At 41.2% G+C, this 15,868-nt stretch overlaps 1 long non-coding RNA gene across 1 annotated transcript in view; it reads right to left on the bottom strand.

The window, feature by feature from the left end:
• LOC125284796 overlaps window positions 1-15,868 on the bottom strand; it is a 160,630-nt gene that overhangs the window by 25,297 nt on the left and 119,465 nt on the right. Inside the window, exon 2 of the long non-coding RNA XR_007191937.1 lies at window positions 11,631-11,692. This is a non-coding gene — a long non-coding RNA (uncharacterized LOC125284796). The remainder of the gene's footprint in view (window positions 1-11,630; window positions 11,693-15,868) is intronic.

Here is a 15,868-nt window from a genome sequence, read left to right as displayed (position 1 = left end):
AAATTATAACTCAAAACCGCTCTTCAACATGTGTTTTAGATCCAATCCCTACTACATTCCTCAAAAAAGTATATGATGGCTTAGCTCCTTTTTTTCTCAAGGTAATAAATACCTCATTAGAAACAGGTATATTTCCAACTGCTTTTAAAACCGCTGTTGTGAAACCTTTACTTAAAAAGTCAAAACTTGACCATACCAATCTGAGCAACTACAGGCCTATATCAAATCTATCGCTTTTTGAGCAAAGTACTTGAAAAGTTGTTTGCAATCAGTTAAATACCTTCCTCAATCTAAAACAGTATCCTTGAAAAATTCCAATCAGGTTTTTAGATCAAATCACAGCACAGAAACGGCTCTAGTAAAGATAGTCAATGATCTCAGACTAGCTACCGACTCAAACAAAGTCTCAATCCTTATTCTTCTGGATTTGAATGCGGCATTTGACACCATTGATCATAGCATCCTAATTCACCGCCTTGCGAAGTGGGTGGGTCTCTCTGATAATGCTCTAAACTGGTTTCAAACCTACATTACTGGCAGAGATTTTTATATCAGTCTAGGAGATCATGTATCTGAAAAACATGACTTGCCTTTTGGTGTGGCCCAGGGAGCTGCCTTGGTCCCCTGCTATTTTTTTCTCTATATATGCTCCCATTGGGAAACGTCATAAGTCAGCATAATGTAAACTTCCACAGCTACGCAGATGATACCCAATTGTATCTTTCTGTGGAGCCAACTAACCCAGATGGCCTTTGCTCCCTCACTGCATGCCTAACCTCCATTAATCAGTGGATGAGCAAAAACTTTTTGAAACTAAATGATGACAAAACAGAGGTACTTCTGGTTGGACCAAAACTAAAGCGAGATATTATTCTTAGTAATCTGGGGAACTTGGCACACCAGGTCAAACCAAAAGTAACAAAAAACCGGTGTCATCTTAGATGCAGAGTTAAGTTTTAAGCCCCATATCAGTAAAGTTACTCAGACAGCCTATTTCCACTTGAGAAACATTGCCAAAGTCGGCCCTTTTTAACTCAACAAGATGCAGAAAAACTAATTCGCCTTTATCACTAGCAGGTTAGACTACTGCAATGCACTTTTCACTGGTCTTCCCAAAAAAAACATCTAAAGAAATTGGCACTCATACAGAACTCTGCGGCTAGACTTTTAACTAAGACTAAGAAGAGAGAACACATCACCCCTGTGTTGGCTGAACTGCACTGGCTCCCTATTTCCTATAGAATTGATTTTAAGGTTATGTTAATTACTTACAAAGCTCTGAATGGCATAGCACCTTCATATATCTCTGAGCTTTTAATATCTTATCAACCACAAAGGAAACTTAGATCATCCAATTCTAATCTTTTAATCGTACCCAAAGTGCTCCACAAACAAAGTGGAGAAGCTGCGTTTATCCATTATGCCCCCAAACTATGGAACACGCTGCCTCTGTACATCAAGCAGGCGAAGTTCAGTAAATATTTTTAAAAAGATCTGAAAACATACCTGTACAGGAAAGCTTTTAGTTAACTCATCTTATCCTGTAGACTACATTTTCAGATTATTCTACATCTGCTACTATTGAGGGCTTAGCCAGCCAGAAGCAGATGGGCTCCCCCTATTAAGTCAGGTTCTGCTCAAGGTTTCTTCCTGGAATATGGGAGTTTTTCCTTGCCACAGTTGCCATATGGCGTGCTTGTGGGGGGTAAGAGGGTTAAGGCTGCCAGTCTTATGACGTCATTTTCTATATTTTTGATATGTTGCTGAGTATAACATAAACAGCAAAGAAAAGTGATTGATAATGACTGACTGACTATTATTGTGTTACATGCTTCAAATGTAAAGCACTTTGAGCTGCATTCTGTGTATGAAAGGTGCTATACAAATAAATCTTTATTATTATTATTATTATTATTATTATTATTATAATAAAGAAATATTTGGTTAACTGCGAGTGAATCCCGTTTGCAGCCGTAGAAGAAACGCAGGACAAATTAAACATTCTGGTTTTCTCCGAGTGCAACGATGATAGACAGACATCATTTGGACAAAATATAGAGCATATTAACCTCCGTTGCTCAGCCAAATGCCTTCCTGTTACGTCCTGTTATCACGGAGTTACAGGCGATAAACGATTTTTGATGGTCACAAGTTTACTTCATTAGCGGTTTATTTATTTATTTTTATTATTAAAGAGTGTTTTTCATTTAAAGGTTTGACTTTGTGCTTATTCAGTAGAGCATTTAGTGCTCTCCCCAATCCCAGACGTTCACATTGCATGTTTGTTTGTAATGGATGCAACCGCGAGATAGGCTATGCGTTTGACAGAAATGAGTGGTTAACAGACACCAAGAAGAAGAAAGCATCAAATTCCTTCTAACGTCTCTCAAAACTAGTGACTCAATATAAAAGTGAGATCTTCTCAGATTACTTACCCGCTTCCTGTGTTCGAGTGATCAAGGAACTGCACGATATCGCTGTTGCTAGCCAACTAGCAAACAAACGTTTAAAAGACAGTTGACACCAAAAATTCTAGAACAGAGCTCTGTTCTAGAATTTTTGGTTGACACCGACGAGCCCTCGCCGCAACACGATGCCTCCCCTCAGCTGTGCACCAGGCTGCGACTCATGCGTCCTTCTCAGCGAAAAGATAGTGGAACTCGAAGCCAGAATAGCGACCCTCCATCAGATTGAGAAGGATGAACAGTTCCTCGACACCATTCTCTCCGTAAGTAATGTTACCTCTCTTACACACACAAATGCCAGCTGCCCTGATTTCACTCTGTCCTCCAATACTTTAACCATGCCATGCACTAATGCAACTTCTGTCCCTGTTGCCTCTCCCCGGCCTCTGCTGAGAACCAAGCCTGCTCTGCTGGCAAGCTCCACTCCACACCAGCCTGAGCCATGGCGTAGAAGCAAGCATCACAAGCACGCGGCAGGCGGTCCGGGACGGCACTCAGGCCCAGCCCAACCTATACGACTGGAAAATCGCTATGCCATTCTGACCGAGGGATGAGGAGCCCCTCCAGCCCGAGACAACCATCCTGGTCCCTCCTCAAAGTCGGGCCCCCGACCCCCTCCTCCCGGACCTCATCAGCCTCCACCCTGGTCGCCGGCAGTTCCATGGTTAGAGACCTCTGCATTCCCCATCATGTAGCGGTCCCTCCAAGGTCTACTGCTTCCCTGGTGCCAAGGTCCTTGACATCCAGCAGAAACTCCCAAGCATCCTGGCCTGCCACACCAAGGTCAACAACATCATCATTACGCGTGGGCACAAAAGCGACATCAGAGATAAGCAGTCAGTAGCACTGCAGGGAAACTACAAAACTCTCATCACCACTCTGATGGGCACAGAAAAACGCTTTGTCATCTCTGGGCCTGGTCCAGACTGTTCGATCTCCACACCTGGCTCAAACGCTACTGCGCTTCCCTAAGCATCCCCTATGTCAACAACTGGGGCTTGTTCTGGGAGCCAGGCTACTCTCTGACAACATAGCGTCCACACTGAGGCATTGACATTCTGTAGAAAATATTACAGATTCACGCCCCCCAGGTATTGATTCGAATGGCATTATACATGTGGATGAGTCTGAGAATGTTTTCTGCAGGGTAACATACAATACTACTACCATAGATCAAGCTGTGTCATGCAATAGCATGACTTATGCTTATAGTTCTATTCCAACGTTGATTTCTACCCAACATTATAGTAAAAAAAGAAAAGACAAATTTAAAACTAGAAACCTAACAAATATTCTTTCCATACCTCAGCATATTCCTCAAAAGCCAGAGGCATTTTCAGCTAACATGGGTTTACTAAATATAGGTGCACTTACTACCAAAACCTTTGCAATCAATGATTTTATTAGTGAAAAAAATTGGATTTTCTGTTTCTTGTTGAAACCTGGCTGACTTCAGACAGCGAAGCTGTTCTTGTTGAGACTTGTCCCCCAAATTATAATTTCTTCCACTCAATTAGACAAGGCAAACGAGGTGGTGGAATTGCCTCCATTCTCTCAAACAAATATAGTTGCACACGAGTCAACTTTGGTGGTCGCTTCCTTTGAGTATATTGCCCTCACTCTGAAGGCTGACCCAGCTGTACTTCTATTAACCTTATACCGCCCTCTAAACTATGGACTGGCTTTCTCGACCAGTTTTCTGAACTTATGTGCGGCTCATCATCACTAGCTATGATCGGATAATTGTAAATGGCGACTTCAATATTCATGTCAATAAGACAACTCATGCTAAAGCCAGTAAGTTCCTTAATGTGTTGGACAGTTTAGAGCTAAAGCAGCATGTTACAGGACCCACCCACAACCTTGGCAACACCCTCGATCTAGTCATTTCTAGAGGGATAGAAGTCACAGACTTATCAGTAAATGATATAAATATGTCTGATCATCATTGTGTATCTTTTAATATAGTACTACATACTCCAAAAATTCATCCGAAATTGCAATCAAATCGCGACTCTTGGACATTAGAGCAGAACAGCAGTTCATAGCTCTTATAGACTCCACAAATTTAGATATTTTACATCATCCCATTGATCAAATGGTAGAGGCTCTCAATCGTGAATTAGGCTCTGCTTGACAGAGTGGCACCCTTAAAACCAAAAAAGGCCCTGTAGCAAACTGACACCTTGGATGAACGAAAATATCCATGATCTAAAAAGATCATGTAGGAAAGCTGAGGGAACATGGAGAAAAACTAAGTTACAGGTTCACCGTGCCATTCTAAAAAGAAAAAATTGCAAATTATAATAGAGCTATTCGAATGAGAGGAGGAACCACTTCTCTAAGGTAATTGCTGAAAACAGTGGAAACTCTAGGGTGTTGTTCTCTACCATTGATAGGCTATTGCATCAAACACCTTTTGATACACTCAGCCAGGCATCCTCTCTAAGATGTGAAGAATTTGCAGACTTCTTCAAAAACAAAGTCATTTCTATAAGGGAGGCTATTGGTAACACAAGTAATATGTTTGATAGTACATCCAAAAACAGCCCCCCAAAATGAAGGTCCTTTAGCACTATTACTCAATCTGAGCTTGGTAAAATTATAACTCAAACCAGCTCCTCAACATGTGTTTTAGATCCAATCCCTACTACATTCCTCAAAAAGTATATGATAGCTTAGCTCCTTTTTTCTCAAGGTAATAAATACCTCATTAGAAACAGGTATATTTCCAACTGCTTTTAAAACCGCTGTTGTGAAACCTTTACTTAAAAAGTCAAATCTTGACCATACCAATCTGAGCAACTACAGGCCTATATCAAATCTATCGTTTTTGAGCAAAGTACTTGAAAAAGTTGTTTGTAATCCGACTCAACCGACTCAAACAAAGTCTCAATCCTTATTCTTCTGGATTTGAGTGCGGCATTTGACACCATTGATCATAGCATCCTAATTCACCGCCTTGCGAAGTGGGTGGGTCTCTCTGATAATGCTCTAAACTGGTTTCAAACCTACATTACTGGCAGAGATTTTTTTATATCAGTCTAGGATATCATGTATCTGAAAAACATGACTTGCCTTTTGGTGTGGCCCAGGGGAGCTGCCTTGGTCCCCTGCTATTTTCTCTATATATGCTTCCATTGGGAAACGTCATAAGTCAGCATAATATAAACTTCCACAGCTACGCAGATGATACCCAATTGTATATCTCTGTGGAGCCAACTAACCCAGATGGCCTTTGCTCCCTCACTGCATGCCTAACCTCCATTAATCAGTGGATGAGCAAAAACTTTTTTGAAACTAAATGATGACAAAACAGAGGTACTTCTGGTTGGACCAAAACTAAAGCGTAGATATTATTCTTAGTAATCTGGGGAACTTGGCACACCAGGTCAAATCAAAAGTAACAAGCCCTCGTGTCATCTTAGATGCAGAGTTAAGTTTTAAGCCCCATATCAGTAAAGTTACTCAGACAGCCTACTTCCACTTGAGAAACATTGCCAAAGTGCGGCCCTTCTTAACTCAACAAGATGCAGAAAAACTAATTCACGCCTTTATCACTAGCAGGTTAGACTACTGCAATGCACTTTTCACTGGTCTTCCCAAAAAAACATCTAAAGAAATTGGCACTCATACAGAACTCTCTTGGCTAGACTTTTAACTAAGACTAAGAAGAGAGAACACATCACCCCTGTGTTGGCTGAACTGCACTGGCTCCCTATTTCCTATAGAATTGATTTTAAGGTTATGTTAATTACTTACAAAGCTCTGAATGGCATAGCACCTTCATATATCTCTGAGCTTTTAATATCTTATCAACCACAAAGGAAACTTAGATCATCCAATTCAAATCTTTTAATCGTACCCAAAGTGCTCCACAAACAAAGTGGAGAAGCTGCGTTTATCCATTATGCCCCCAAACTATGGAACACCCTGCCTCTGTACATCAAGCAGGCGAAGTTCAGTAAATATTTTAAAAAAGATCTGAAAACATACCTGTACAGGAAAGCTTTTAGTTAATTCATCTTATCCTGTAGACTACATGTTCAGATTATTCTACATCTGCTACTATTGGAGGGCGCAGCCAGCCACTTGAGCTGCATTCTGTGTATGAAAGGTGCTATACAAATAAAGCTTATTATTATTATTATTATTATAAGACATATAGCCCAGCAGCAATCTAGGGACTGTTCGTTATTTATTAAAGGGGCCACCGGAGGAATTTTGAGTGCTTCAGTTGCAAGTTGCATGACCCTCTCTTTCCTGCTAGAAATTGTTCAATTGCGCCACAGCCACACACTGTGATAACGTTCTCAAATCAATCTTTCCCGTGCATGCTACCAGTCCTTCCTTTTCAATTGTGTTGCGCCTGTTTGCACAATTTCACAAATAATCATATGTGATTAATAATATGACAAATAATCTCTGTGCACGGGGACCGAAACAATGCATGCCAACTTTTTCCGTGTTTATCCGCGATTTTAACTTCCCAGCTGTCTTGCCGTTTTAATGTTTTCCCGTAGAATGTCCCATATTTTAATACTCTCATAACAGCCCTGCCATCGGGCCTGTCTCTGTGTTGCCCTGTTGCTACCCCTTGCCCTTCCAACGAAACAGATGTCTTCAAATCATCGTTTTCCTTGCTTGAAGGCGAACTTAGAGCGATGTTAACCTTTTTAAGTTTAACGGCATGATTGTCGTGAGAGCACGCTTCATTGGTGCTTGCATGTTCGGCCTTATGTCTACGTGCGCACCTGAGGCTCCTTAGCTACAAGAGAAAGAATTTCCCCTGTTTGTATGTTCACTGCAAGTTGGCCTACCATAACTTACCAACTCTGCACTGTAGACCCTAACTGGCTATTTATATTTTTCTGTGAAATAAGCAAATGTATTTGTTCAACTGAAGCAGAATTATTCATAGGCTACTTGGAACATAATACATTTGACAAAGGACAGATGTATGTTGCTAGTGACAAAATATTAACTTTCAGTGTTTTATGATGTCTTTGTCATGGGAAGTGTTTTTCCCCATGCATTTTATTCTAGGTTACTGTCAGTGACTGCCGTGAGAAGCGGGTTCTGTGTTTCGTTCATGTCAGTGACTGGCCGAGAGAAGCGGGTCTGTGTTGTGTTGCGTTAATTTATTTTCATTGGGCATACCGTGCCGTGCGATCCACAAGCTCTTCAGTTCTGACAAAGCCAAAATTACTCCTTTTGAAACAATGAGTGCAGGAAGCGTTTGTATGGTTATATTGCTTGACGGGGGCTACTTTGAGCTATTTCAATTCACCCGACACTAATACTCAAAATGTTGAAAACTATTTTGCCATAGCCTATAAAGCAGTTTAATTAAATGGAATGTTAGTTGTAAACAAACTAGCTACTTGGTGAGGCTTGGCCTCACAGATGCTTCGTGCCTTAAATGGCAGAAAAAATCTTCACGATAGGCCTATTAACTAACCACCCGATTCCGTTGGCTGGGGGAAGGGGGGCCATCAGACATTTGTGCCCAGTTAATCCGTCCCTGCCCCCACCAAATCACACCTTCCCACCTCTGACAGCTTAAAAGAAGTCAAGAGGACTCCTTACTCACAGACCTATTCACAAACCTGCGGCATTTTGCCGTGTTTTGAAATCCTATGCAGCTACATGAGCTTCCAATCGTGAGGAAGCAATTTGGCATAACTAACATGCAACGCCGCCAACAACAACCAAAACTAGACTAATCATTGTCAACATGTAAATTAAATGTAACATTATTGTGAATCAAATTAAAATGTTCTCTTTTGCAAGCGTAGGCATAGTAACAGAATAATTTAATAATGTTACAAAGATACTACATCAATCCATTATGTTTCATTGGGCTACTAGGCTATTTGTTTTGCCTTGATTCATTTAGGCTAGGCCTTTTTATTCAGGGGCCGTATTCACAAAGAATTTTAGGCTAAAAGGCTAAAAGTAGCTCCTAACTGGCGAATTTAGGAGCAACTCCTAAAACTAATGGGCGTGTCACTCCTAACTTTAGGACTCACGAAGCATTTCAGACCTAAAAGTAGCACCTAAGTCTGACAGCTTAAGTCGAGAGGACTCCTAACTCACTAAGACCTATTCATAAACAGCTTTTTTGTGGAATTTTACGTTGCGATGTTTTGAAATGCGTAGCCAATTGCAAGGGAACAATTTTTTTATTTTTTTTTTATTTTGGGCAAGCCTGCATTCATTTATTCATTCATTCATTCAACCTTTATTTATTCTCGGAGGGTCATTGAGGGAAGCCCTCATTTGAATTTCAATGAAGCCGAGATTACAGAAGCGAAGCAAAGCGCTCCACAAACAAGACAACATTCGAGGCCTTCTGTTGAAGAATTGTATATAACAGTAATCCTCCTGCCCCTGATAGGCCTACCACAGATGTGGATAGTGTGGAATGTTCAAGTAATAACACAATCCAATGTGTGTCTCAATTGTCCCCCGCTGACCACCTCACACATTTCTCTAGATTTTGCAACGAACTGACATGACACAATGCCATAAAATAGGCCAGTTTTAGGACACAGAATAATGTTTGTAATGATACCAGGTAGGCCTACGTTTAACAGTAACAAGTGTAATGAGCTATTCATTGTCGAAGGTGCATGGTGAAGTCAAGTGAAATTCTTACTTTGGAAAACAAACATTTGCCGATATCATCGCCGATCATCAGAATATTGCAACAGATTCTGTGTTCTTGACTGCAGGTAACTTGTTAAGCCAGTGGTTCTCAAACTTTTATTTCATTCCCCACTTTGATCAAGGGACTGATGATAGTGGAGATAACGTGTTATCCCGAGGCTTTTGCAAGTCAGCATCTTCGACGGTAGTCTATTAAAAATATTAAAAGTTTTCGATGTCCCAAACGGAGAGCCATACTTTATTGTTTTTAACAATCTCTATGCTACTCACAAAAATGTAGTCATGGGGACATGATGAAGTAGGCTATCCAACTGTCGTGTTAAATTATTGTGATTACGAGCCAATGGTTTTCAAACATGCGTGACTCGGACATCTAACTAAATGCAACAGGCTCATATCGTCCTCGCATTCACAAAATAAGGACCAGTGTTTTGTCAAATTGCAAATAGCTATTCGTTTTAACGATTTTTTTTTATTCTTGGAATATGGGAAGTGATATGCGTCTGCAGTCAGCCAAATATGAATGTAATTCTGCGGCATAAAGCAGATGTATTTGTTTATTGTACAGAAAATAAAAATGACATGTCAAGCAGTCAATTGACTACATTGCAGTCAAGAAGTAGGGCAAATTAAGACACTGTTTTGATTTGCGAGTTTCGTTACCCCCAACACTGACAATAACATAGACAGCAAATTAAGATATTTTTTCGTTTTGTGGAGCGGCACCCGGTAGGCTATCAAAGCAGATTCGATTTTCGCTACCACCGTGTAGTCAAGCCTTAAGCCATACCCAAGTAGCCTTAATCGAGGGTAATGTTTAATTCACGAACCAGTAGGCTGGGATTCCTCTCGGTAACAATTACGTTTAAAGGTAGCCTAGCCTCCGTTTTTTTTCAGAAGGGGCGGCAGTCAGGCTACTGACAGAGCGATGTACAGTGGCAGAGCCGGCGACAGTGGCTGAAAGTGGTACTAAAGCTTCCACGCAGCTTCCTCGTATCTTGGCGACTGAAGTGGCCATTTGAAAGCGATGCCCACTGTAACTCAGTTACTTTTTGGAACAAGTAGTGAGTAACTATAACTAATTACTTTTTTAAAGTAACGTTCCCAACGCTGTTTATAACCAAGACTGCACATCTGCAGCACAACACGCTGGTATTTCACCAGCTTTGTTAAACAGGCTTCCTCTGGACATGGGTTAAAAGAACAGCCTACTTCCACTATGAATACATTCCTATTGCTCTCATCAATAACAATATCAGGCCTGATGGCATTCCTGTCACAAAACACAAGCATCACACACACACACACACACATGCACACACAGTTACAGCTAGCCTAGCACAAATCAAACAACACACACACACACACACAGTTACAGCTAGCCTAGCACAAATCAAACAACACACATGCACACACACACACACACACACACACACACACACACAGTTACAGCTAGCCCAGCACAAATCAAACAACACAAAACAAGTGTTATACATTTCACATCATATATTGGGATAGTTCAAACCAAAAATATTCATACAACAAATTAAATAGTCAAATATATACTTTGATACAAAATGAAAGTCAGAATGAGTGAGTCTCGGAAGGAAAGAGAGTTGTGAAAGAGTTTGAATTGTTGTACACAGGCGGAAAGGGAAGAGTGAACTCGGAGATGAGTGTTGAGGCCCTATAAGATATATGAGTGCTATAGAAATATACATTTTTATTCTACAGAATCTGTAGCGGTCCACTACAATTGAGTACTATAGAAATATACATTTTTATTCTACAGAATCTGTAGCGGTCCACTACAATTGAGTGCTATAGAAATATACATTTTTATTCTACAGAATCTGTAGCGGTCCACTACAATTGAGTACTATAGAAATATACATTTTTATTCTACAGAATCTGTAGCGGTCCACTACAATTGAGTGCTATAGAAATATACATTTTTATTCTACAGAATCTGTAGCGGTCCGCTACAACAGTGTGTGGGGCCCAGGACACTGAATAAGGACTTTGGTTACTCTGTGTGAAAAGGGATACAAGCTCTACATTTGGAAACACACACACCGTGGCCTACTGGTTAGCACTTCGGACCTGTAACCGGAGGGTTGCCAGTTCGAACCCCGACCAGTAGGCATGGCTGAAGTGCCCTTGAGCAAGGCACCTAACCCCTCACTGCTCCCCGAGCGCCGCTGTTGATGCAGGCAGCTCACTGCGCCGGGACTAGTGTGTGCTTCACCTCACTGTGTGTACACTGTGTGCTGTGTGTGTTTCACTAATTCACGGATTGGGATAAATGCAGAGACCAAATTTCCCTCACGGGATCAAAAAAATATATATACTTATACTTATACACAGTGTGTGTGAAGGTGTTATTCTATGTGTGTGTGTGTGTGCGTGTGTGTGTTTGTATGTGTGTGTGTGTGTGTATCTCTGTGTGTCTATGGTTTTTGTGTGTGTGTGTGTGTATAAACATATTCTTACCCCAGAATCGGAATGGCCTCCAGCACAACACAAGGAGCGAGGCCTCCTCCCCTCACACACACCTGCAGAGAGAGAGAGAGAGAGGGAGAGAGAGATAGAGAGAGAGGAAAGAGAGAGAGAGGAAAGGGGGGGAGAGGAGAGAGAAGGAGAGAGAGAAAAGAGGGAGAGAGAGAGGGAGAGAAAGATAGATTATGGAATTAACATCATAAAGAAGAGAGGAAGAGAAAGAAAGACTATGGCATTAACCACATGGCATTAACCTGGCCGTATACCATCTACACAAGATATGGCATTAACCTGGCCGTATACCATCTACAAAAGATGTGGCATTAACCTGGCCGTATCCCATCTACACAAGATGTGGCATTAACCTGGCCGTATACCATCTACACAAGATGTGGCATTAACCTGGCCGTATACCATCTACACAAGATGTGGCATTAACCTGGCCGTATACCATCTACACAAGATGTGGCATTAACCTGGCCGTATACCATCTACACAAGATATGGCATTAACCTGGCCGTATACCATCTACACAAGATATGGCATTAACCTGGCCGTATACTGTACCATCTACACAAGATATGGCATTAACCTGGCCGTGTACCATCTACACAAGATATGGCATTAACCTGGCCGTATACCGTACCATCTACACAAGATATGGAATTAACCTGGCCGTATACCATCTACACAAGATGTGGCATTAACCTGGCCGTATACCATCTACACAAGATATGGCATTAACCTGGCCGTATACCATCTACACAAGATATGGCATTAACCTGGCCGTATACAATCTACACAAGATATGGCATTAACCTGGCGTATATGTACCATCTACACAAGATATGGCATTAATACTGTACCATCTACACAAGATATGGCATTAACCTGGCCGTATACCATCTACACAAGATGTGGCATTAACCTGGGTTATACCATCTACACAAGATATGGCATTAACCATATGGTTATACTGGCCGTATACCATCTACACAAGATATGGCATTAACCACATGGCATTAACCTGGCCGTATACCATCTACACAAGATATGGCATTAACCTGGCCGTATACTGTACCATCTACACAAGATATGGAATTAACCTGGCCGTATACCATCTACACAAGATATGGCATTAACCTGGCCGTATACCATCTACACAAGATATGGCATTAACCTGGCCGTATACTGTACCATCTACACAAGATATGGCATTAACCTGGCCGTATACTGTACCATCTACACAAGATATGGCATTAACCTGGCCGTATATACCATCTACACAAGATATGGCATTAACCTGGCCGTAAGATACTGTACCATCTACACAAGATATGGCATTAACCTGGCCGATACTGTACCATCTACACAAGATATGGCATTAACCTGGGTCAGATACCATCTACACAAGATATGGCATTAACCTGGCCATTATACTGTACCATCTACACAAGATATGGCATTAACCTGGCCGTATACCATCTACACAAGATATGGCATTAACCTGGCCGTATACCATCTACACAAGATATGGCATTAACCTGGCCGTATACCATCTACACAAGATATGGCATTAACCTGGCCGTATACTGTACCATCTACACAAGATATGGCATTAACCATATGGTTATACTGGCCGTATACTGTACCATCTACACAAGATATTCCAACAAAAATACAGTAAGAGCAAAGAAAAGTACATATATGCAAAGCCGACTGAATGATCTAGAAGAATCACTTGACTCAAACAAATTCTGGGAAAATTGGAAACATTTCAACAAAAGGCCTCTTGATGATTTAGCTACTCAGAATGGTACTATATGGAGAGGGTTAGGGTTAAATCACAACTTCTTTAATCATCCCACACTACATTCTGATCCACAACAAATACAGTATGTGACAAATTGAAAGACCTTGAGACCATAAAGACCTTGAGACCATAAAGACGATGAGACCATAAAGACCTTGAGACCATAAAGACGATGAGACCATAAAGACCTTGAGACCACCTTAAAGGACAATCAAAACCCACTGGACTTCCAAAAACCCAGAAGAAGCTTGAGGAATAGCTAAACAAACTACAGCCAAGAAAGGCCTGTGGTGCAGACAGCATCCTGAACGAGATGCTAGTGCACACAGACCCCACATTTCAATTGGCTCTTCTAAAGCTCTCCAATCTCATATTACATGTAGGATACTTCCCTGACTCCTGGAATGAAGGATTTATCACCCCCATATAAAAGAATAAAGTAGGCCCAAACAATTAACGTGGGGATTTGTGTTAGCACCTTGGGAAAGTGTTCTGTAGCATAATTAACACAAGAATAATTGAGTACCTTACAGAACACAACATAGCAAAAGCCACATTGGATTCCTTTACCCTGAACACCCACATTGGATTCCTTTACCCTGAGCACCCCCATTGGATTCCTTTACCTTGAACACCCCCATTAATAAATAAGTAAATCAAAGTAAAGGAAAAATATTTGCCTGCTTCGTGGACTTCAAAAAAGGCATTTGACTCCATATGGCATCAAAGGAGCGGAGTACAACAGGGCTGTATTTTAGGCCCTACACTATTTAACATCAAAGGAGCGGAGTACAGCAGGGCTGTAATTTAGGCCCTACACTATTTAACATCAGAGCGGCGTACAACAGGAGTGTAGTTTAGGCCCTATTTAACATCAGAGGGGAGTACGGTAGGGCTGTAAAAAAAAAAAAAAAAAAATCTAAAAAATTACTTCACCTATTGGAAAGAAGTCACTAAAACACAACCTATATCACATCACCTATTGGAAAGAAGTCACTAAAACACAACCTAAATTACATCACCTATTGGAAATAAGTCACTAAAACACAACCTAAATTACAATGTTATTACAAGAAGTCACCAAAACACAATCTAAATTACAATGGTATTACAAGAAGTCACCAAAATACAATCTAAATTACAAAGTTATTACAAGAAGTCACTAAAACACAACCTAAATTACAATGTTATTTGGCCCTAAAACGGGAATACACAACAGCTACTTACCTGAGTGCACTAAAATACCCAAAACTCAGGAAAAACACGACTATGTACAGACTCAGTGAGCACAGTCTCTCCATTGAAAAAGGCAGACACAGGCAGACCTGGCTGCTCAGAGAGGAGAGGCTATGCTCACACTGCAGCTTGGGGGCTGTGGAGACAGAACTGCACTTCCTAACAGAATGCCCAAAATATGAGGAAATACGGACATTATCATTCAGTAAATCAAATTCAACACTGTGTTTCAAACCTGGACAAATTACGCTAAATTGCCTTACATCCTCGGAGAGAACGAGGTTGTGGCCATTCTGGCTGCAAAATTTGTAGCAGCCTGCCATAACCTGAGGGACAGACAGTGAGGCCACAACCACCAAAAATGTTGTATATATGTTTTTATTATTAGAAATGCCATTAGTGGGCTTGATCAATACACCAATTCATGTCAAACAAATCCTTGTAGATCCACAGTGGACCATGCACATGACCTGTACACATGGATTGGCTTTTAAGAAAGATCCGCACTGTCACATCTTTTTTTTACATGACCTGTATACACATGGTTTGGCTTTAACCTTAGCAACCACCATGGCAACCGTGTTATTTTGCATAGCAACCACCATATGTACCCTAACAACACCCTAGAACAACACCCTAGAAACCACCTCTATAATGCCAACCTACAGTAGCAATCACCAGGGGCAGCCGTGGCCTACTGGTTAGTGTGAGTGAGTGTGTGTGGCCGTGGCCTACTCGTTAGCGCTTCGGACTTGTAACTGGAGGGTTGCCGGTTCGAACCCCGAGCAGTAGGAAGCGGCTGAAGTGCCCTTGAGCAAGGCACCTAACCCATCACTGCTCCCCGCTGTAGCAGGCAGCTCACTGCGCCGGGATTAGTGTGTGCTTCACCTCACTGTGTGTTCTGAGTGTGTTTCACTAATTCACGGATTGGGATAAATGCAGAGACCAAATTTCCCTCACGGAATCAAAAGAGTATATATACTTATTATACCATAGCAACCAACATGACTACCCTAGCAAAAGTGACTAGGGCTAGTTTACAGCATGACATATGTTGTGCATAATAGTAAATTGCATTTAATAACGCAAATAGTATCAGATTACTCGATTAATCTATGAAATAATCGATAGCTGCAGCCCTAACACACACACACACACAGACAGATAAACACACACACACACA

The sequence above is a fragment of the Alosa alosa genome, chromosome 20 (genome assembly GCF_017589495.1).
Source record: "Alosa alosa isolate M-15738 ecotype Scorff River chromosome 20, AALO_Geno_1.1, whole genome shotgun sequence".
Lineage (NCBI taxonomy): Eukaryota > Metazoa > Chordata > Actinopteri > Clupeiformes > Clupeidae > Alosa > Alosa alosa.
This window is presented reverse-complemented; position numbering and strand designations above follow the sequence as displayed.